Raw genomic sequence first — 24008 nt, 5'->3', positions numbered from 1 at the left:
GAACAGGCATTCAAAAGATGAATTGGAAAAGATGGATTTTAATACATAGAAGAATAGTTATTACATGTGACCACAACTGACAAGACTACAGGGAATTCTATTTTATCATTTATCATTTATTTTTATTATTTTCTTTTTCTTTTCAAGTTAAAATGCCTAACTCTTCTTACTGATTGAAGATGAACAAAATTCTTTGAGATAAATAGCATTTTGAAATTTTTCTCTATTCTCATAGGAAAATTTCATAGAAAACGCCTAATCTCTGAGGGTTTGAATGACTGAATGACTAAAGAAAGGAATGATTAAAAATGACTTAAAATAAGTACCCCTAGTAGTCATTACAGAAGCAAGAAAATGAGTAGGAAATGTCTGAATCTTTGTACAAAATTTGAAACTTATTTTCCCCCTGTATTCTGCTTCCTGTCCATATGTCCTGCCTCTTCCTGACTAGGGCTAATCCAAAGGACAATAACCCACCAAGCTCTCAAATAAACATTAACAAATTTTCCAATCATTAAGCAAATTTAGTGTGTGTGTGTGTATATATACATATATATATGTATATATATGGGGAAAAAAAGCTTATAAGTTAGTTATTTGGCACTTAAAACACTTTTCTCCTGGATACAGATGATGGTAAGTTTCCCAACCCAGCCCTAGCAAGCACGTGGTTATTGAGGCTCTTATGCTGGCCAAAGTCTATGTAGCCCATCGTACAGCTGAGATACTACATCTTTTCAGTGAAAACCAGTAGGAAAAAAAATTATAATCATGATAAAATAAGGCAATATCATTGTAGAAGAAATAGAATTTAAAAAAAAAAACCTATTTTTGTTATTGCGTTTGGGAAGGTATTAGTTTTACTCAAAACTTCTTGAAAATGCCAAGAAAATTTTCAAGGAGTTGTCAAAGAGCCACAAATTTGATCTTTCCTTTCCATAACTCAGGAATATGGTGCTAGTACTGATGTAGTCCTCTCAGCCATAATTAGTAAAAATGAAGCACACAATTGCAACTGAAAAGTCTTCAGCAGAGCCAACTGCATGATTTATGCAGCCCAGTGCCAAACAAAAGTGCAGTACCCTTCATTCAAAGAGCAGGAAAAAAGTGCAGTTAAAGGTACTAAAAAATAAAGCTTTTTTCTTTTGTCACAATGTCTACCACTTACCAACTTATCATGTTTTCTTTGTTATTTAATGCCCTTCTAATTTAAAAAAAAGGAAATGTTAAATTATTAACATGATTTTTACCCTTCATCTTTACATTGTGCAATGACACAGTTTTAAATTCACACATGAGAGCATTTAACTCATATGTGAAATTACCAAAATCACACAATTCGGATTTCATAGCTCATATACGAGTATGTATTTTATAGAAGTACTGTACAAAACTAACTCAACTGTTTTTATTCCATGTCTTGATATGCACTGTGTCTTGATACTCTACTAACACATTACCTTCAGCTTACTGGTGAGTTAGGAGGGATTGAAAAGAAAAGGAATTATGGGTTGCTCTACCTTTTCCTTTCCTTTCCTTTCGTCTCCTCTCCTCTCCTCTCCTCTCCTCTCCTCTCCTCTCTTTTCCTTTCCTTTCCTTTCCTTTCCTTTCCTTTCCTTTCCTTTCCTTTCCTTTCCTTTCCTTTCCTTTCCTTTCCTTTCCTTTCCTTTCCTGTTACCATTTTCAATGTAACAGGCTAATGCAAGGAAGTCAGATGAATAAGGAGGAATATGATAGAGATCCTTGGATATTTTTTCTTTCTGCAGAAGAAGTGCTAGTTCAAGAAGAACATGTGGCCCTTTGGGGCTGTCAGTACCCACACTTACTAAGTCACAGACTTGACATGGTTATATTCATTTTGAGTTTTCTGAACTCCCATGCATTATGGGTCCACTGGAATTCTATGTTCATGGGGCAAGGCAAATGTTACGTGTAAATGGGGTGGTAAGAAACAATAAATATGTATATTGCACATATCTCTTTTGCTTATATGCATGCTCCATTGTTCCATTAGACTTCATTTACAAAGGGAGAGAGTGAGCGAATATAGAATATATACCCACAGGGAGAAATTGATCAAGGTGAAATAACTATGTAGTGTAATTCAAGAAAGCAAGAGAATGGAGTCTACCTGTAATGCCCCAAGCAAAAAGAAAAAAAAAAAAAAAGCAAAAGGAAAGAAGAAGGAGGGGAAGAGGTCATAAGTTGCATCGTTCTCCCCAACCACCCACCAAGTTGATTTTTGTCTGCAGTAGGTGGTTAATGAGCCATAGATGAGTGAAATGCTTGTGACTTGGCATGTACAGGCAGTAGAAAAAATTTCCTCAAAGCAGGCAGAATCCCAACAACCTGAGTGATGAGGTGCGATCCCAGAGATGAGGCTCTATCTCGTGTTTCACTCCAAGATGTTTCACTCTTCCAGCAACTCTGTTGTGTTACTAAGACCTCATTCTGGGAAATGATTCCTTCCTGAATGTCAGTTAATCAGTAATTTTGTGTTGTTGGTTTTTCTTTTCCTTTGAGTATCTGAACCTACAGTAGAGCTAAGTTTCAAAACGGGCACTTTGCATAGGCTGCCCTTTTAATATTCCAATTTTAGAGACATCTTTGACATTTCTAAAACATCATTTTAGATTAAAGATGATAGGTTTAATTTCCATTGCCTAGAAAATATTGGTGTACATTTTAAAAGGCTCTGCGTTGCCTATATTCAAGACTAATTTAGTCAAGTTGATAGTCATTTTATTTTAATAGCATTTATTCCTCAAGAACTGTATTGAATTATACTGATACATTCAAAGCACAAAAGGAAAAATGAAGTACACAATGTAGTTTTATTTGTGCAGCACTGTTAGACACTTTGACAGACATGTTATTTAATTACTTTGCTTGCTGACTTGTTTTTTCCCAATAGTACAGATTAGTTATGTATATTTGGGAGATCATTTTCAATAAGCTGTTCAGGGGTAGAAAATGCTATCAATTGTCATGTAGGAGACAGTCACCTAATATTTTTGTTGTATTGCACACAGTGGCCTCACTACTCTTGATTTCTAAAATTGGGCCAAGACTATGTCACAAATGTACCCAAGTTGTCTTATTTCAGTTTGCCTTAGTTTATTACATAGGAGTACTCTGTAGTCAGAGCCTAAAAAAATAAGTTTATCACCTTGTCCGTTATTAACCATAATCCCACTGTCAGCTGCAATGGTCAAATATTTATATCTTCAATATTTGGTTCCTTTTATTCTTACAGACTGAATGTAATGGTGTCAGAGCACTACATAACATTAAAGTGATTTAAATCATGAACCAAGAATCACACTGTTGGACACCCACATTCCAGGAGGATCAAGTGTGGTGGTTCCCTTAAAATTTATTTGTGCTTTCAGTAGTTTTTTCCTGCAACTGATTTGAGACTTCTTAATTTGCTTTATGGTACATCTATATCAACAGATCTCCACTTTGTACATTATATAATGTCACTTGACTTATGCAAAGTTGACACTATAACACAATGGAGAAAAGGTCATTTTTTTCAGTAAATAGCACTCATTCAATTTATATTCATATGATAAAAACAATTACTACCCCTACCTCTTTCTTATCCAAACTCAGTAAGAGATGGGTAACAGGCCTAAAATGAAAGGTGAAATAAAACCTTAAGAAAAATATATGTATCTTTGGGTTAGAAAGGATATCCTAAATAGGACACAAAAAGCATTAACCAAAAAAAGGAAAATTTGATAAATTATATTACATTAAAAAAAAAGAACTCCTGTTCATTAAACAGCATCATTAGTGAAGTGTAAAGACAAGTCACTAATGGAATATGGTATTTGCAAAACATGTATCTGACAAAGGACTAATATGGGGAATACATAAAGAATTCCCACAAATTAAAAAGGAAAAGATAGTCAACTCAGTTAAAAAATGGGCAAAAACTTGAAAAGCTGTTTACAAAAGAGGATATCCAAATGACCAATAGATATTTGAAATGTTGCTCAACATCATTTGACGTCAGAAATATGCAAATAAAAACCATAGTGAAATAACACTATGCCTCCTTCAAAATGGCTGTATATATATATACACATACAATGCCATGTGTTCATAGAGATTTGGATGTGAAGCAACCAGAACTCTCAAATGCTACTGATGGATGTGTAAATTAGTATAACCACCTTGGATAAGGGTTTTGCAATATCTACTAAAGCTGAAATGTACACATATGCCCATGAACTGCCACTTCTGTTCTTAGGCATATACTAACAATAGGTGAACATATGCACAACAAAAGAATGGTCAGAGTTGCACTATGCACAAAACCTACAAACCAGAAACAGTGTAGTTGCCCATCCACAGAAGAAATGGATAAATAAACTGTAGCAAATGCATACATTAGCACTTTATGGAATGATAATTGAAAGCCTTAGACAACATACAACAGCATAGATGAATTTCACAAATATTGAATGAAAGAAACTAGATGGAAGCAAGAGCATTTAAAAAAAAATTTTTAAGTAATCTCTACAGTCAACATGGGGCTTGAACCCACAACCCTGAGATCAGTAGTGGCATGCTTCACCAACTGAGCCAGCCAGATGCCTCAGAAACAAGAGCATTTTTGTGTTACAAGTTAGAAAACAGGTTACTTTTATATGACTAGAAGATGGTAGACGAAGCCAATTTTGTTTCCCTGGGTCTATGTGGTGTCTCTTCTCCACATTTCTCATCTACTTTATTCTTCTGAAAATTAGATTTCCATAACTATCCTATGTTTTAGCCCTATGTCTCTCTGATCCTTTAGTTTGAACCCTATAATAATGTGTCTCAGGCAGTGTCCCAATCCCAGTTTTCTGGAAGAGAAAGTCTAATTGGTCAAAAGTGAGTAAGGTGCCCATTCCTGATTAGTTCAATCAGCTGATGATGAGTGATAGGATTTCCAGAAGTTTGGGCAGAGAAGATTCTCTAAGAAGTGGTTGCAAGGGTAGGAAAAAATATTATTTATTAGTACATTAAAGCATGTGTGCAGCTTGATCATTTGCATAAAAGTTCTTGGTCTCTGTTCTAAACAATAAACAGATTCATGGAGTAGCTTAGAAAAGTAAAGGCTGGGGTGCCTGGGTGGCTCAGTTGGTTAAGTGACTGCCTTCATCTCAGGTCATGATCCTGGACCCCGGGATCAGTCCTGCGTCAGCAGGGAGTCTGCTTCTCCCTCTGACCCTCCCCCATCTTATGCTCTCTCTCTCTCTCTCTCACATCCTCTTTCTCTCAAATAAATAAATAAAATGTTAAAAAAAGAAAGAAAGAAAAGGCTATGTGCTCACACACATCACTGGGACTTTATCACTATCATAAACTGGCCATAAAAATTATGGTTTGTTAGTAAGGGCAATGATTTGTATTCCTAACCCAGGTGAGTTTGGCCATCTACCTTCACTGCTGTTTATTTTATTGAATTTTCTTTATTGGGGTCAGAAGACCATCTTCTCTGCAGAGGCAAGATAAAGGGCTAATCTTATTTGAAACACACTGAGTTCTCTGCCACTCCCTGCGGTGGAGATGAAACCTCAAACTGTGGCTTCCACACAGACTGTCTACAGAAAGACGGTCTGAATTCCCTCATATGTGTTTAGAACCTATTCATTATTGAAAGGGATTCTGAAATCAAATCCAATTCCCACATTTTAATGAAACAGAGGAATTCATTAATTTTAAATTCTTCTATAGCAAGTTTTGTTTTTCTTTTCTATAAGAAGATCATTTCTGGCATTAAAATGGAGTCCAAATTTATACTGTTGGGGAGGAGAAAATTTTCTTCTGTCCAAGATTCTTCTAGCTCAACTAAGAATTACATTTACATGAGAGAGATTAACAGGAAAAAATCAAATTTAATTTTGTACATAGGGGGAATCCACACAGATGTGAAATTCCAAAGACAGGCAACAAGAGACTTCTATGACATTCCGAGCTAAGGAGAGAGTTAGGGGTCTAGGGATACAAATAGGAGGAAGCCCATTAGCTGGAAGGTGAGAGGAAATGTTTGGAAAACAAAGGTTACCCTATTATGCAGATAAGTTTCTTAGGTAAAAAGGCAACTCTGTTAATAGCTCTCTTTGTGGTGTAGGCTCTCCTTTCCAATGTAAATTTAGGCAGTGGGGATAGGGAGGTAAAGAGCTTTTCCTAAATCCGCTGGGTTCTGATGGCTTTTAACTCAAAATAATTTTGCTAATGTAATTTAAAATTAATGAATGGTGGTCTGCCCTTGTCCCCTACAATACCTGTTGCAGTAATAAAGTAAATCTTTGCTTCATTGTTTACTTGCCCATAAAAGCTGCTTATGGCTAGATGGGAGACATTAAGAATTTGACTTCTTCAACTCCTAAAGTACCTCCTCCGCCCCCCCCCAATTCTTTTAAATATGGCCCCAAAGTCAAAAGGTAGTTTGATCAGTGACTATTAGCAAGGAATTATGTGTAAATAAAAATTCTTATAGAAAGAATTAGAAAACTGATTTCTTAGGAGTAAGGGAGAGAAAATTTGCCACCTCAGTCCCAGCCCCCAAACTTGATTAAAGTGTTACTATGGCACTTCTGGGCACTTAGCATGGATGCCTAATTCTAGGCTAACATGAATTTTTATAGCTCAATTAGGAAGCTTTGAAAGGAGAAAAAAATGTTTTTAAATGGTAATGTGTTACATAAATATTCATGCTTACACACTCCTCTGAAATTTGGATCATTTAGAACTTTATTCCATTAAAGAATAACTTTTTTTTTTTTGCATCCAGGTGCCATCCATTAGAGGAATGGTAGCCAATGACATCCATCATGCATGGCCATGAATATTTATATATTGCCTTATCCCTATACTGGAAAGAATAGGAAAAGAGGAGTCATGAAGAGGATTTTCTTCCATATCAGATGACTGGTATCCTCCCTTAGCCCACCTGAAGAAGTTAAGTGGATTAGTCCTCAGATGTAGCATCATCCCCTACTAACATTCTACTGGGTGAGGTTTAATTGATGAAAGAAGGTGGCTGACAGATTCTAATGCTAGCGAAATAATGGAGTGGCTTGCCAGAGTCTAGTGAAACATCTCTTTATCTAGAAGGTGTTAAGACAAGGCTAGTTTAAAATTTCAATCAATGTTCTGTGTGACTCAAAAGAGTTACTCAAAGGCAGCTCTCAGCAGAAGTTGTCAGTCTCTGTTAATATCAGCACTTGTCCTCTCCCCTCCGTCCCAAAACCAGGCTAGTGATCTGCGTATGCAGATGATGCCGCAATTGTAACTCAAGGAACAGATGTGAGGGAATTGAGACAGACAGTGACTAGCCATGTGTCATTTGTCTGCAGACACTACTAAATATCCTATTCCATCGCTCTAGGCCTTGCCCCTTTCTTTACTGCCAATAACTTATTTCTTTGGGCATTTCCATTTGCATATGCCTATGTCATCTCAAACTCAATAATTTTCTCTCCCAAACCAGTTTGCCTTCCTGATTTTCTATCCTTAAGAAAAGGATAAGGCCCAAAACCTCTGGGTCATTTAGACTCCTTCCCACTCTGCCCCTGGTACCAATCCAGCTGCTAAGTCCTATTGAAATGTCCTTTTGATTTGCCCCTTTCTTTCCATTTGCCCCTTTCTTTCCATTCCCAAACTAACATTATTATTGTAAGTTTCAAATACCTTAAATCTTGCTTCTTAATTCCTTGTTTTTAGGTCCACTCCCCTCAAATACACCAGAACTCTAACCTTGTCTCATCACTATTTAATGGCATTCAATGAATTCTCCATGATTTATTGGGGGAATGGATGAATAGTTATGTTTTAGCTTTCCTGAAGTCATCTGGAGATACACCAAAGGTGAGGGCTGTGTATGATTTTTGCTATTCACACTTTTGAGGAACAATGCAGTAAACATCTGAATCTCTCTAGCACTCTAAATTATTAGTATTTTGTTATTCACTTTTATATCTATACTTTACCTATAATTGGTTTTGTTTATGTTATGAGATAGGAATCAAGTTGCTTTTTTTTCCTGTATGAATAACCAATTTTCTCATTTTCATTATTGTTGAAAATTTTTTTTCCTGTCCCCCAATCCTTCCTCATAAACCTCTATACCTATGGCCTTTTTATTTTTTATTTATTTTTTATTTTATTTTTTTAAGATTTTATTTATTTATTTGACAGAGACAGAGATAGCGAGAGCAGGAACACAAGCAGTGGGAGTGGGAGAGGGAGAGCAGGCTTCCCGCCGAGGAGGGAACCCGATGTGGGACTCGATCCCAGGACCCTGGGATCATGACCTGAGCCGAAGGCAGACGCTTAACGACTGAGCCACCCAGGTGCCCCCTATGGCCTTTTTATAAACTATCTTATTCCACTGGTCTATTCTTATATCCTTTTTTTTTTTTTAAAGATTTTATTTATTTATTTGACAGAGAGATACACAGCGAGAGAGGGAACACAAGCAGGGGGAGTGGGAGAGGGAGAAGCAGGCTTACCGCTGAGCAGGGAGCCCGATGCGGGGTTTGATCCCAGGGCCCTGGGATAGTGACCTGAGGGGAAGGCAGACCTTAATGACTGAGTCACACAGGTGCCCCTATTCTTATATTCTTTTAAAATAATTTTCATAGGTTTTACTCTGTATCCTTTCATCAGCAACATACTATCCTATATAGCTTTACAACAAGACTCAATATTCAGTAGAACAAGTCTTCCTACCATGTTCTTCTTCTTGAAGAATGTCTTAACTATGCCCCCTTTGCAGTTTTTTTTTTTAAGATTTTATTTATTTATTTGAGAGAGAGAGAGAGAGAGAGTGAGAGCATGAGTGGGGGTGAGGGGCAGAGGGAAAGGGAGAAACAGACCCTCTGTCGAGCAGGGAGCCCAAGGCGGGAGCCCGAGGTGGGGCTCGATCCCGGGATGCTGGGGGTCATGACCTGAGCAGAAAGCAGACACTCAACCGACTGAGCCACCCAGGCACCCTGCCCCCTTTGCAGTTTTATAGAATTTTTAGAAAAACAACTTGTCAGGTTTTCCTTTAAAAAATCCTCTTGCTATTTTTACTGGGATTGCACTGCATTAGGAGAGCAATGATATCTTTATATTTATGTTAGGTTTCCTCAGTTTCTCACAGTAATGTTCTATAGTCTTCTGTGTAGAAATCTTGCATAGTTTTGGCTAACAGTATCCCTATGTATTGATATTTTTGATGTTATTATAAATGGTGTCTTTCTTAAGAATTTATTTTCTGTTGCTGGTATATAAAAATTAAATAAAACTGAATTCTTATAGATTCAAGCAAATTGTCTATAAAAAGTAGACTATTTTATTTCTTCATTATAATCTGTGGTCCTATTACCTTTTCTATCTTTTTCTTTATTATACTGGTTAGTACTTCCAATCCAATGTTGAACAGTGGTGAACTTATTTCCAAATTCAAGGTGAAAACTTTCAGCACTTATAACATTAAGTAAATAGATCCTTCTCATAAATAGTTTGCCAGATTAAAGAAGTTTATATTCCCGGTTTGCCAAGAGGGTTCTAAAAAAATCATTAATGGTTGTAGAATGTTATCTTTTTCTGAACCTACTGAGATGATCAGCTTTTAAAATCTTTAAATGTGGTGAATTAAATTGGTTTCCAAATGTTAAACCACTTCTACATTCTCAGGATGAACTCAATTTGGCCATGATATAATATTCTTTGTTTATATACTATTTACCTTGATTTGATAATATCTGTTAAAGATTTATTTATCTTTATTTATAAGAGAAATTTACTTGTAATTTTTCTTTCTCATAATGACTTCTCAGGTTTAGAATCAAGGTTATGCCAGCCTAATTCCTTACATATTTGGAAGAATTAATTGGTGAAACCATCAGGTTCTGATGATTTTTCACTTATTTTCTTGAAAATATTCATTACACGTTCTTAATGTACGGTTTAACATCTGATTCACCTGTGGGTCTGTTTATATTGTTTTTTATCTCTTCGTTTTAAGTTTTTGGTCTTGTTTCTTAGCATCTCTATTAGCTCTTAACTGAATTGTAGAGTATATGTAATGCTACTTCATAAAATTTGAAATGTTTTCCTTAAAAAACAAAAAACAAATTCAGCATTTTCTATCTCAGTATATAGTATGTTGCATTTTCTGGTTTGTTCAATGCTTTTAAAACACAAAATGAGCCCTGGTTTGAACTATACATGAAATACACATGGGCCTAAAGCATAAAGATTTAAGCAAACAGATGAGAGTCTCAGTAAAAATTAAAATAGAGCAAGTTAGTATAAAGGCAGAGCATATCTATTACACATTGAAAAGTACAATACCCACAAAATTGAAATTTCTACAGGTAAAATGAAACTATTCTGGAACTGATCCACCACAAGATTCTGAACTGGTTCTATTAATAAAGAAAATGGAGGGGAACTGGCAAACTACATCTAAAGTTTTAAAAATCTAAATATAACAGAAATCCAGAGCTTAAACATGTATTTATTTTCTCTATGGTGAATGGAACATAACTTTTAGGAACTAATGATGAAATGTTTAAGTAGCTACAAAATAAAAACCTCTTTCATGAATACTGTAGGGACCAAGAGCAGGCAGTCCCAAAATGTGCCACTTTAACGTACTGATTATTTTAAATAAAAATTACAGGGGCACCTGGGTGGCTCAGTAGAATGAGCAGCAGACTCTTGATTTTGGCTCAGGTCATGATCTCAGGGTCCTGGGATCTAGCCCCTTGTCAGGCTCCACACTCAGCAGAAAGCTGGTCACAGGGCTCTATCCCAGGATCCTGAGATCATGACCGGAGCTGAAAGCAGACGCTTAACCAACTGAGCCACCACGTTCCAATAAATAAATCTTAAAAAAAAAAAAAAAAAAAAGCTACAGAAGAGATAACCTGTACAAGAAGGGCACTCAGACCCTCCTCTGTCGGCCTGAAAGCAGAAAATAGATCTCCCCTGTGAAAGGTACCTTCCCTGTACCAGGAGGTAAAGAGACATCCTTATCACCAGAGATGCGTGAGAAAGCTTTATAAACAACCCTGGTTACTTTTTACTTATTTCCTACCCCAGTCCAAATTCTGTTTAGTATTCCTTACTACTTGAAATTCCCAAAGTTGAATTTTCTTTGTCCTGTCAATTCATCACAGATTAATTGTCTCCTTACCAACAAAGTATGAAACTATCTGCTTTGGTAACTTCTTTAGGTCTCAATTTTATAATTGGGTCTCTGTGCACATGGAATAAAACTTTTATTTTTTTTCTCCTATTAATCTGTCTCAGGTAAATTTGATTTTTTTAGTCCAGTTAGAAGACCTTGAAGGGTAGGAAAAAATTTCCTTTCCCTTCAATATCCTTAAAGCAAAAGTATAGAACAAAAGTAGTTATTTTCTCCCCACATGCTCCATAAAATTTAGTCCGCTTTTATAAAACCTATTTTTCATGTTTATATAAGTTCCCAGCTATTTTAAGCTGTGTACGTGCGTGTGTGTGTGTGTGTATGTATGTATGTATGTATATCAGAGGAGGCGGGATTTTATTTCAGACCCGAGCACTTGTTTTGATGGCAGTAGTGAACCTAAATTTTAACTTGGATCCTTACTTTCTGCACACACGCACTCACACATACGCGTGCGGTTATAATATGCTGTATACAAGCTGAAATACAATAGGCTGGCAACATAATGGTAGGAAAGGTTTCTGCTCTCTTTGTTTCACCCTCCATTTCTAGAACCTCACATTATATTCCTTAAAAACCCATTTTGCATGAGAAATAAAATGTATTTACTAAAATATAATTAGAAATTATTCCCACCCCCAAAAAACACCTTCAACACACAGGCTGATTCCCTTCTTATTTGTTAGAAGCTTAAAACATTTAGTTTCTATTGCTTTTTCCTCCTTTAGATTTTTTCCTTAAAAAAGTTAAAGAGAAGGTATTTGCACAAAGTAACAAAAATAAGGTTTCTCAAAAATTAAAAACGTGATTTAAAAACAAAGAAAGGAGCACATTCAGTGTTAATGAAGAGATCAAGTACAGAGCATATATAGTTGACAGTAGAATGAATTTTTGCCCTCAGTTATATAGTCACAGTAAAATAAAGGAATGGAACTATATTTTCATATTAAACACTGAAACCGATTGCTTGATCTACAATTTTTTTTTAAATGGCAATAATAAATTCTTCAGCTGTAAAAAGTCCAATTCGTAACCAAAGCCAGGTCAAACATGAACTCCCTATTCCAGAATTATAGGATTTCCATGGCCTGCAAATGATAAAAAGAAAGAAAGAAAAGTATTTTTCTAACATTCAGCAGAGGCTGCTTAACCCATGGTAGTACAAGCAAATCGTAATCTCTGGGGGAAAAAATTAATTAATTAATTAAAAACAACCTAATGACCCTAAGGCAGTTAGCCAGCATTCTTTCAGTGTTCTAAGTAAAACCCAAAGGTGAGGGGAAGAGAGGGGAAAATATTGAATCATTCTGGATTTCCTGTAACTAGTTTAATCACTCTAGTCATAACAGATACAGAGAGCTTTTAAGTGGAATTGCCAGATACAATTTTTTTCAAGAGATTCAGTTCTATTCCGGTAGGTCGTTATATCCAGTTGAACTATTCTATTTTTCATCTGCCCTTCATCCTACGGCATAGCCCCTCAGGCTCACGTTCCTCCTGGGCCTCAGCCCTTCCTCTTTGGTGAATTTAAAATTCTGTCTTCCTGGCACCACCGATCACTGTGTTCTCTGCTTAAAGGTTTAGCCCTTTAGAAGCTGCTTTCTGTGTGGTTTCTCAGAGCTTCTCACCACACTTGCAGTGGTTAGGGCCAACAAATGCATGAGGGCACATTATATACAGAGGATTGGACTCACTTCTCTGCAGACCCCTTTTTTTAGGATCTTGGTCCTTCAAGTCCTGGTTGTCTTGGAAGCTCTGAACTCCAATTTCTGTCTCCAATGAGAAGACTGTTGCAAGTTCTAGGCTATCAATTTCTGCTCAGATTCCATGCCCCCAGGCAGTGAATCAAAAAATAATTTGCAAGAAGAAACAATGATTCATTTACCTTTTATAAAACTAAAAAACCACAAAACAAAACAAAACAAAAAAACACACAAAAAACCCAACAACCCCTGCTTGCCAAAACATCTCAATTAAGTTATATTATAGATTGTACCCATCTCCTAAATCTCGTTCATCCTTTTTGGGAAGTAACAGTCCAGCCAAGAACTAAATTCCCCATTCCACTTGCCACTAGGTATAGCCAATGAAATGTGAGTGAAGTATGCTAACTTCTGGGTTAAAAAATTATAAACTAAAAAACAAAACAAAAAATAAATAAATAAATTGTAAACTGGAAATATATATTGCCAAAATATATAATACATTATTATAATCTGAAATAAGTTTTAAAATTTAGTAAGTGAAAGAGAAGTATTTCAGTAAATACTAGGGTAAAGGCAAGCCTCTAAAGAAAGTATTATTAAGTTTACAAAAATGTTCAAATCAATTACTGGTGTTCAAACTAACTACTGATGTTAATACCATGTATTAACAACAGGATAGGCATACAGCCTATGAGCTTAGCAAAAATATTTTTGAATCAAAGTGTCTAGTGTTGACTGCTGAGAGCAATGTACTGTCAATAAAAATGTGTATCAATAAAACCTGTATAACAGTTTGTCAATATGGAGCAAAATTTTAAATGCTTGTATACTTCAAGGCAGAAATAACACCAACACTTTTCCCAAGAAGAAAATGAGCGTGAAAGCATGTAGGCACCATAATATTCATCATTATTAAAAACTACTTAAAGAAAAAGAACTTCAGTAAGATAACCATTATATATATTGTGCTAGTCTCATAAAATTATATATAAGACATATTTTGAGTATTATTCTCTTTATGAAAATTATTTATTCAAATGTAAATACATACATTTAACTTATATGTACGTGTGTGTGTATATGTGTGCGTGTTCGCATGCATGGGTGTTTAGAGAGAGACAGAAAATAGTCTGGGAAGATATTTAACAAAATGTGAACAGTGATTATCAGTTATGATGGTATTCCTGCTTTCATGGTTATGTCCTTTTGAACCTACATTGACACATCATTATCACCCAAAGTCTATACTTTACAATGAAGTTCACTCTTGGTGATGTACATTCTATGGGTTGAACAAATGTGTGACGATGTGTATTCACTCATATAGTATCACACAGAACGGTTTTATTGCCCTAAAAATCTTATGCTCTCTGAAGTCAGAAAACTCTTTAAAAAAAAAAAAGATTTTATTTACTTATTTGAGAGAGAGCGTGAGCGTGCAGTAGAGAGAGAGCACAGAGGGAGAAGCAGGCTCCCCACTGAGCAGAGAGCCCGATGCGAGACTCGATCCCAGAATCTTGAGATCATGACCTGAGCCAAAGGCAGACGCTTAACCAACTGAGCCAGCCAGGTACCCTGAAGTCAGATAACTCTTTGGTTAAAGCCACAATCTTCTTTTCCCTTCAAAAATGGACATGGAACATGGACCTACATGGATAAATTTGCAGGTAATGTCAGGAGTTTCAGGTTCTGCCTAAGAGCCCCTACTTTGGCACAGAGAGTTGCATTTAAACTCAGAGCAGTGGTCCCTTTGAGGTTCTTCCCATGGGCAAAATAGACTAATTATCTTATGTACTAATGATCTTCCTGAGTGTCTCTGAGGACATTTTAGATATGAGAAAGAAAATAATATTTTTGCATTGCAATTTCTGCATTGCAAGTAGCATTGGCTGGTAGTGATAACTTATCCTTTATGAATTATCATATCAAATAGATAAAAACTGGTTTGCCTGGGTAAGAAAGATAACATGGAAAACTTTCCTTCTCCTACTGGAAGCTCTCCATCTATTATGTAGCTTTCAAGAACAGAGACCTTTCTTTTATTGATATTTCTGGCAGAAATCTAGGAAACTTGAACATAACTTTAAGCATTCCCAGAAATACATGAATCATTATTGCAAAGCAAAATATGCACTTTAAAACTGAAGGTTGGATATCTCTGCACATTACTTGGATAAAAGTTTTGGGGTATATTTGTTTTAATATGAGTCCAGCATATTTCTGGTGACTTCTTTTTTATTTTGTTTATGTCCTTTGCCAAAATTATAACCTTAATTGATTTGCTTGCAAATTTATTTCTCTGGCAGTCATACCTCCTAATCACCATCCTCCTTTTTTGTTGTATTTCCCCTCACTTTCTTACTCGGGTCACACTGGAGTTTGTTCACCTTTATAAATGTCATGCTCCTGTCACTCCCTGGGTCTCCACATATGTTGTTGATGGAAAAACACGTGTTTAGAATGTTCTTTCCCTTCCTTTAACTCTGATAAACTCATATCATCTATAGTAAGCAGAATGCTTTCATCAAAAATGTCAGGGTCCTCGCCTCCAGAACCTTTCACAGCATATGTGCATATGCTACAGGGAAATTAAGTTGCAGATAGAATCACAGTTGCTAATCAGCTGACCTAATTTTAATTAGCCTGGATTATTCAGGGGAGCCCCGTGTAATCAGAAGGGCCCTTAAAAATGGAATGGAAGAGGGAGGAGGAGGAGGAAATTTGGTTAGAAGACAATGAGACTTTGAAGAGAGGCACAAAGAGAGAAAGTGTTGCTGGTGTTGACAAGAAAAAGGGGACCGTGAGGCAACGATGAGAGCAGCCTCTAGAAGCTGGAAAGGACCAGATAACAGAGTCTCTCTTAGAGCCTCCAGGAAAACATAGAGCCCTGCTGAGGCTTTGCTTTTATCCAGTGAGATCCGTGTTGAAAAATTCTACCCTACAGAATGGTAAGATAAATCATTTGCATTACTTAAGCCACGAGGTTTGCATACTTTGTTACAGCGGCAATAGACAACTAATACCTCTTCCTTCAGACTGCAAGCTGAACACCACTTCTTGATTTCCCCAGGAAGTCAGGTTCCCCTCTTAGACACTTTATTGGTGTAGCGCTTGTTCTTTTAGCATTGTAAACCACAACCATGATTTGGCTTATTGCTTACTGTTGTTTTTCCCCTGCTGGTCTGTAAACTCTGGGGTTATGGTCCTTGTCTTTTTTGTGCCTGCCACAGGGTAGCTGTCAATGCTTGTGTGTTCAGGGATTGTCTCTCCCTGTCTCTTTCTTGCATACATGTACATCCAGGAAAGGAACTCAGATAAATTCCCCCAAACAAAATCACAGGACAAAGATAGTCACCTTCCATCTAGTAATCCCCTGAATGGACATAGTATTTTATTTTCCTGGGTCATTAGTTGTCCAGATGTAAGCCCCTGACTAGCAGCATCAGCATCACCTGGGAACTGCTAGATGAGAGCTGATCCCAGCAATGGGTGTCCAGGCAGTTCTGAGGCAGGCTACCTGCTGTAGGCCAGATTGTTTTACTGAATTTCTGACTTAGTAGGTCTGGTGTATAGTCTAAGAATTTGCACTTCTGACATATTCTTAAGTTATTCTGATGCTGCTGGTCCTGAGACCTCACTTTGGGTATGATTGACTTAGCCAATGGGTAGGCTAGGCAATTGCTGTTGGTGGGATTTGACCAGCAGAGATCTCGAAACTTCAAGGGTCTTTATCACTTAATGTTTTGTGGTCCATGTGCCATCCTTAAGCAGAGGTTGTCATTGTCTTTAGAGCAAGATAACATAAAATCCAGCTTAGAACCATATTATAACAAGTGGCAATTAAGTTCAACAACCCAATTAACATCTTTAAAAGTATCTAGTTTACAACTGTACATATTTAGTATTGCTTGATTTTTCTAAAACAGCAGTAGTCCTTGCAAAAATAAATGCATAGTAAACCAGTTTGTTTTGCTCTACAACCTACTGCATAATTACTTTCCTAGGAATAAATGTAAAATTCCCTGATGTTATTATATTTCTGACATAGTGACACCAATTGCTTATAAAATATTTAGAAATGTGCTTTAACAACTAGGAAAAACAACTTACTGAACACAAATTACATTTTAAGGAATGATTTGCTTTAATGCAAAATTAATAATGTATAGTTTAGAGATTGTTTTGAAGTCAGCCTTCACTTAGATGTTTCTGTAACTAAGAACCATTGTGGCACCAGTCTTGTGGTGGGAGGGTCCTCATGGACAGTTAAGCTACTGTCTTAAATCAACTGTGCTTGTGAGACTGAGGCTGCAACACTCCAACACCTACAGTGACACATGGTGGCCTGTTAGGCTGATTTCAGGGGGCAGATAGGATCCCCCTGTCCTCTATTCACCTGCCTTCTGCAGGGAACCAGTCCTTCCATTTCACAGTTGAGGGAATCTAGCACTCAAGGTGTCCTGGGACAGGTATCAGGTTGCTTTCCATCCTCTAATGGATCCCACTAGAAGGAAGGTGGGGTGAGAGCCTAAGAGAAAAGCACACCTCCAGGGGAACCAGAAGAAAGAAAGTAGATGGAGGGAGAATAAAAACATAACTAGGCATGAAAATTCTGGGAAACAAATGTGAGCATTTTGAAACAACTAGTGATTGACTAATAGTGACTTTAGGGAGGTAATTCGGGTAGAAAATTAAGAATAGGTTTACAGGGTTTTATACCTGAGATTTTGAGACCCAGCTTTCAACTATGATGCAAACCATAATGGGAAAACAGATAAGGTCAATGGCATTCCGGCCCTCACGGAGTTTGCCTTTTATTTTTATTTTATTTTATTTTTTAAAGATTTATTTATGTATTTTAGAGAGAAAGAGAGAGCCTGGGGCAGGGGTTAAGGGGGGAGCAGACTCCCCGCTGAGCGCAGAGCCAGAAGCAGGGCTCAACCCCAGGACCCTGAGATCATGAGCCGAGCTGAAATCAAGAGTCAGACACTTAACCAATGGAACCACCCAGGCGCCTAAGGAGCTTGCCTTTTAATTCCTAGGACAATATAAAATATATAAAATATTTCTTAATGGCTATGGAATAACTGAAACCAGAAAGAACCACTACTGATTAGTGTACTGTATGTCCTAGGTATGAGGTGTAATTATGACATAATTAACTCAATTTGATGTGGCTTATGGAAATTTTAATAGAAGAAGAGGTTTTAAAAAAGCTGGCAAGTTAAAATGAGGCAATTATGAACTCAAGAGAAAATCTAAACAAGATACAACATCTGTTTCTAATGAACAGTATTTACAAAGTTACATTAATGTATAACAATTTTCTGTGACTAAAATCATGATATAATCATGATATTGGCTGGGAAGAGAAAGGGGAGTGGGCATGTGTAATTGGGCTATTTCTACCCTAACAGAAAATGCACAGTTAGTATCAGAAAATTATTAACTCAGAAACAGTAGCATAAGCATATTATTTAGAAGTAGAAAAAGAAGTACAACAACATAACCAAGAGCAACTACACAGCTGAAAGTGTCCAAAGTGATTGCTCTGCAGGGTAGACAGAAGGTACAGGTGCTCTCCTTTTTTCTTGTACCACCACCACCAATACCACTGTAGTCCACGCCACAGACAGAGCAGGGTACAAGTGCTCTTAAAATAACCCTTTTACAATATGTTCACGTATTGATACAATGAAACAGAACACCTTAAAGACTAAGGTGCTTTATTTCTCTGTTTTGAATATTTCAAAAATGACTTGCCAATTTATTCCACTCTCACTTTTTTTTTAATGGTTTTTTTTTTTTTTTTTTAAGATTTTGTTTATTTATTTGAGACAGAGAGAATGAGAGAGAGAGAGCACATGAGAGGGGGGAGGGTCAGAGGCAGAAGCAGGCTCCCTGCCGAGCAGGGAGCCCGATGCGGGACTCGATCCAGGGACTCCAGGATCATGACCTGAGCTGAAGGCAGTCGCTTAACCAACTGAGCCACCCAGGCGCCCTCCACTCTCACTTTTTAAAAGAAGCATTTCATCTTTAATTTACAAAAATCCCCAACAACAAAATTCAATCTGATATCTTTGCTCTTGGGTGTGTTGAGCTTTTGCTCTGCTGCCTCCCAGAACCGCAGGAGCTTGGGCAGGTCCAGTTGTCTTACTTCTCTGAACTTGAGGGTCATCATCGGTAAGAGTTCCTGTAACAGAGGGTTAGATAAAGCTGTGCCTGGAAAGCACTTGGAAGCTGCCTGGCACATAGTTACTTCAGTCATTCCACTCTTCGTCTGTCCTTCCTAGTTTTCTGAAACTCACGTCACACACACACAAAACAGCTTTTAAGTCCATGTCCGTAAATATAAAAAGCTCTTATGTGACTTTTCAGTATTGTCTGCCACATTTTCATTCTTTCTTTGATATTTATAGCATCTGTTTTATTATCTGTTTTATTGCAATCTCCCTGGATGCTTCTGCCTCTTCCCTTTTGATCATCTCTCCTCCTGGAAGCACTTTCTGAGGGACTCTTTTCATTCTCCAGCTTCACCCCAGATGACTACAATTATTTTCATGCTGTTAACAGCCACTCATTGACAACTGCCATGTTTGCGTTTCCAGCGCAGACCACTCCTCCAGTTTCCAGACCTGTAGATCCAACTGCCTATCCAATATCTCCTTTGGAATAATTTAGGCATACCCCAAACTCAAACTGTCTAAAACCAAACTGACGATCTACTTCCCCTAAATGTGCTCCTCCACTGTTTCCAAATCTCATGAACAGCACTTTCACCCATCCAGTTAATACATCCAGAAACTTTAGGAGTTCCTCAACGCCTTACACTTTGGACATTATATCCTGCCCAGATCTTCAATCAGGTCCCTCAACATATTGATTTTGTATCATAAATATCTTTAAAATCTGCCTCTCCTCTCTCTCTTTTTAAATATCTTATTTATTTATTTATTTATTTATTTATTTATTTATTTATTTGTGTGTGTGTGCGAGAGAGAGAGAGAGCACAAGCAGGAAGTGAGAGCACTAACATCAATCAGAGGGAGAAGCAGGCTCCCCGCTGAGCAGAGAGCCTGATGGGGGACTCGATCCCAGGACCTGAGCCGAAGGCAGCCGCTTATCCAACTGAGCCACCCAGGTGCCTCTCCTTTTTTCTTGTACCACCACCACCAATACCACTGTAGTCCACGCCACAGTCACTTCACACCTACATTGTACCAGCTTTCTTTTTTAAAGATATACAAGAAACTTGTATAAACTTTTTTTTTTAAAAAGATTTTGTTTATTTATTTGACAGAGAGAGAGATAGTGAGAGCAGGAACACAAGCAGGGGGAGTGGGAGAGGGAGAAGCAGGCTTCCCATGGAGCAGGGAGCCCGATGCGGGGCTCGATCCCAGGACCCTGGGATCATGACCTGAGCTGAAGGCAGACGCTTAAGGACTGAGCCACCCAGGTGCCCCTGTACCAGCTTTCTAACGATTCTGCTTGCACCCTATAATCCACTTTCCAGGGAGCATCCCAAATTGTTGGTTATTGCTGTCCTTCGTCTGGCATGTCAGGAGCTTCCAATGCCTATTTTGTTGAATAAATGTATTTCTCTGGGGTCTACTTAAGTAGTACTGAATATCACATTAAATAATATATGTAAACCGTAAAACAGGATTTATAATGTTGCTAATATTGACTTTAATACCTTAGAAGTAAATCCCACTGAGTGTGCAAAGCTCTACCACGTTTTGAGGGTAAATAAATTAGATTCAAATATATGGGAAAATAAGGAGAAAGATGAGCTGCTTGAATAGGAGAGGGTCAATTCTTTCACCCTTGCGTTTCTATTTGTAACAATGTTTCTTTGTTTTGTTTTGTTTTGCTTTGCTTAGCTTTTTACTCCTGTTGGGTTTCTGAAGTAGCTATTGATTTAAGACTTTTGATGTAAAGACAAAAATAATTTATCTTCTGTGATAAAAGAGAGACCATGTTCATTATTTTCACTCTGGGGAAAATTAGAATTCAACCGGGCATGATGAGCTGGCAAATGATCAGAACACACAGCACACACAGTACAAAAAAAAAAAAAAAAAGAGAGAGAAAGAGGAACCATACATGGTGGGGGTCAGGAGCCAGCTCCTGGACCATATGAGAGAAGGAAAAGAATAACCTCAGAGTCTGGCTGGACCACAGGAGACCACAAAGCACTACGTGGTTGAGGGGTAAAGTCTGGAGGACCCACCTGAAAGCAGAGTTTGTGGGAACTGTGAAACAATTATTCCATTATGCTCCACACTGAGCAAACCTAGAATATTCTGCTTTTCAAGAGAACCAGGATGTGGGAAATGTGTGTGGGAGTTGGGAGGAAATCCACAAGCATGAATAAGTGCTGAGAACATTAAATCTGTATGGATTATTTCCACATGAAAATCCTGAGAAGGTTTGCAAAAAGGAAGACAAAGTCTTTTCGAGTGAAACCTTCCTGTTTTCAGAAGAAACCTCTCCTAAAATCACTTGTAGTGAATCTCTGAAGAACATTCCTTTGAAGGCCTAGTCTGGTAGATTATACGTGGTGATGGGAGCCCGTAGTTTTGCTGGGGGAACTCCCTGGAATGAATGAATACCATAGCTCTGCACTGTGTATGAAGAGGGGCTGGGATGAGGCAGTTGCTTAACATGGCATCTATCTGTACACAGGGGGTTAGGCTGTAATGAAATATAGAGGGTGGGATTATTATTGCTCATTTTGCTAGTACTGTTTGAAAGATATGGCTGAGAAACTTAGTGTTTTGGTTAGTTATTCTGTGGATCCAGAGGATCTAAGAAAATATGGTCACAGAAAAAAAAATTGGGGGCCAGAATCTGACTTTTGATGATCTCTTTGATGATCAGCAGCATATTATCCTGACTAGGATTGGCTAAAGGATGGAAAAGCTTTAATTTCCTTAGTATGGCTACACAGGGACCTTTTGGACAAAGATACGGAATGACTTGAAAAGGGTTGAGAGAGGGCACAGTCTATAATAAGGGGTTGGTGACTCCATGAGGGGAGGCTCCTCATTTTTATTTATTTTAAATTTCTATCTTGATCATATTTTTAAGTTTTTATACTGACAGAATACAATCGTCCCCTTCCCCTTGTTATACAGATATTTCTAAGTTTTTTCGGGTTTATTGTTCTAATACATTTCTGACAAGTAGTGACGAACCCATCCCTCATCTGCACGACACTGTATAGTGCGATGTAATATTCAGACATTGAGAAAGGTGTGCTATAATGGAAGGCCCTGTGCTGTGATGCGGGGTATGTGGTGTAGGGGCAGGAGGCGATGACCTATCCCTGGGCCTCAGATGCCATTCTTTGCCTTTTGGAACCTCTATTTTCTTTCTTAATTAGCAAAAAACAAACAAACAAAAAAACAACAATGAAAAACAAACAAACAAACCCGACACCCTATCATAAAGTTTTCCTTACAAACTTGCAGCCTCAGCCTTCATGTAGTATATATCTGTGAAATCAGAGGTTGGCTGATTTCTAAGAGGTTGGCAGTGGAATAAGTTCACAGAGGATCTTAACAGAGCCTCAGGATTTGTTTGCTCCTGATGATGTTTTGCATTTTGGCTTTCATCACACTTTGTAGAGGATCTGTGTTGTTCTTTTACCTGTGAAGGGATGGGCTTTGCTGGAGATCTAGTTAGTATTTTGTGTCCTAGATCTGCTACTTGGTATAGAATGATCGTGGATTATTCCTCTTGTAGTTTGAATGTAGTACTCACTGATTTATGGCTTTTTAATGTCTGCAATTCAGACTGTTAGTTACAGACTTAATCTTTCTATGATCTCACTGACTTACTCTCAGGATGGTCATCTGGTTCTAACATTGCCATTCCACTGTTCTCCAGGACTGGTTCAGCTGGAAGGTCAAGAATCCTAGTTCTGTCCAGGGCTCTAAGTAACCCATCACAAACACTATAGACTTGATCAACAAGGACAATCTATCCATATAACAGATGCTCTTCAGTATGTACCATCAATAAAAAAGAGTGTGTATTTAACATAGGAGCATAGTTGGCATTAGTCAGGGTTCTCTTGGTTACAACCGAATGAACTTAATAACAAAAAACTATCAGCTCACTTAACCAGAAAGTTTAGGAATGATGTCTTCAGGCACAATTGGATCTAGAGTTTCAAATCTTCTCCTTCATAGTCTCTCTTACCCTCTGTTCGTATTTGTTTGTCTCTTCTTCTCTGTGCATGATGGTCTCTTTACTTTTTGTTATAGACTGCCTCCTTCATGTGGCCAGGGAAGATGACCACTTGCAATCACAACTTCACACCATCCTAGTTTGACAACCAGTAGAAAGAAAGCAGTGCTCTTCTCCACTGCTGTATATCAATCCTAGGCAACCCCCACTGGGGAAGGTAATAATGGGATTGGCCATTACTGAAGCATAACTAATATTCCATCAGAAACATATAGAATGAAGGAAGTATTTCCCAAGGAATCAGAGGATGGGAGGCAAAAAGTATGCTAGACAATAGAAATTACAGGTTACTACAGTTTGACGCATAAGTTATCTCCTATTAGAACTCTCCTGAAGCTGAATACCAAGATAGTTTATAAGCTATCTGATGACCAACATCCAACCATGACTTGACTGGTGTGGTGATTAATTGTATATGTCAACTTTACTGGGCCATGAGGTACCCGGATATTTGGTTAAATGTTATTCTTGATCTGACTGTGATGGTATTTCTGGATGAGATTAACATCTGAATCCCTAGGCTAAGTGAAGAAGATTGCCCTCTCCAATGTGAGTGGACCCCATCCAACCTGTTGAAGGCCCTAGAACAAAAAGCAAAGTAGGAGAATTCATTCTTCTGCTTGACTCCTTGGCCTGGGACATCCACTTCTCTCCCTTCAGCTCTGGTTCATTGGATTTCTTGGGTCTCCAGCTTGCCAACTACAGGTCTTAGGACTTCTCGGACTCCACGGTCACGTGAGCCATTTCCTTATTATCAAGCAACCTCTTTTTTTCTCTCTCTATCCATATATATGTATAATATTCTGCATTTTCCAGAGAATCCTGACTAAAACAATTAGGGA

At 37.7% G+C, this 24008-nt stretch overlaps 1 protein-coding gene across 1 annotated transcript in view; it reads left to right on the top strand.

The window, feature by feature from the left end:
• GNGT1 (G protein subunit gamma transducin 1) overlaps positions 1–24008 on the top strand; it is a 130873-nt gene that overhangs the window by 97467 nt on the left and 9398 nt on the right. Inside the window, exon 6 of the mRNA XM_064575261.1 lies at positions 23687–23901. The gene's annotated coding sequence lies outside the window, so the exon portion shown is untranslated. The remainder of the gene's footprint in view (positions 1–23686; positions 23902–24008) is intronic.

The sequence above is a fragment of the Mirounga angustirostris genome, unplaced genomic scaffold (assembly GCF_029215605.1).
Source record: "Mirounga angustirostris isolate CCGP_5_RB_7025 unplaced genomic scaffold, mMirAng1.0.hap1 SCAF_12, whole genome shotgun sequence".
Classification (NCBI taxonomy): Eukaryota; Metazoa; Chordata; class Mammalia; order Carnivora; family Phocidae; genus Mirounga; species Mirounga angustirostris.
The sequence above is the reverse complement of the archived record's forward strand: the minus strand, read 5'-3'. Positions and strand labels throughout refer to the sequence as shown.